This window comes from Octopus bimaculoides, chromosome 30 (genome assembly GCF_001194135.2).
Source record: "Octopus bimaculoides isolate UCB-OBI-ISO-001 chromosome 30, ASM119413v2, whole genome shotgun sequence".
Taxonomy (NCBI): domain Eukaryota; kingdom Metazoa; phylum Mollusca; class Cephalopoda; order Octopoda; family Octopodidae; genus Octopus; species Octopus bimaculoides.
The window spans coordinates 7,845,935-7,846,724 of record NC_069010.1 but is presented as its reverse complement, the minus strand read 5'-3'; the positions used below and the strand labels follow the sequence as shown (position 1 = coordinate 7,846,724).

The following is a 790-nucleotide window of genomic DNA, read 5'->3' as shown; positions in this document are numbered from 1 at the left end:
GTCAAATCGTCCAACCCATGCTAGCATGGAAAGCGGACGTTAAACGATGATGATGATGATGATGATGATGATGATGATGATGATGATGATGATGATGATGATGTTTCTAGAAAGCTGACCTTTTGGTGGATGGAAACTGAAAGAAACCCATTGTGTGTGTGTCTCTGTGTACGTGATTGTCCCCCACCACCACCTGACAACCGTTCCTGTAATAATAGACACCATATGATTCACTGCAGTAACAAGCTCCAAGATAGACTACTGTTTAGCCCCAGGTCAGCCCTGGTCGAGTACACCTATGACTATGTTATCTCTTTGTGTATCCGACAATATATATTCTAGTGCATCCTTTTAGACGTTAAGCTGTGAATTCAGACATTTCGATGCATTTTCTAGCAAGCCAAGCATAAATCTTCTGTATTATCTGATTACCTGCGAAATCTTTTCGTAAATTTTACCTTTAACCGTCTCACTTATGAGTAAAACATTGCTTTCAACACCTATTAAATAGGGCCGCAGTCTTGTTCCTTAAACAAATCCAGTTCTGTACGAAGAGAAACTATTCCCCCTCCAACACCTGCCACTTTTCGATCGAGAAGACAAAATTTCCGTCAACACCGGTCGATTATATACGATTACCTATCGCGCAGGTATTCTTAATTCAAGCATTTCATGGAACTCGTAAATTAGACAAATCTCCCGATCAATAAAACAACTGTTGGAATAAATATTAAAACAATAAAATCCCCCCCCCCCAAAATACTGTTGTTCTGCTTAGGCAAAAACAAAA

General features: G+C 39.6%; 2 protein-coding genes across 2 annotated transcripts in view; one reads left to right on the top strand and one right to left on the bottom strand.

Moving 5' to 3' along the window:
- The window catches only part of LOC106872908 (papilin), a 151,893-nt gene that overhangs the window by 141,939 nt on the left and 9,164 nt on the right, over positions 1–790 (top strand). The window lies entirely within an intron of this gene.
- LOC106876353 (uncharacterized) overlaps positions 1–790 on the bottom strand; it is a 4,248-nt gene that overhangs the window by 2,643 nt on the left and 815 nt on the right. The gene's annotated exons all lie outside the window — the stretch shown is intronic.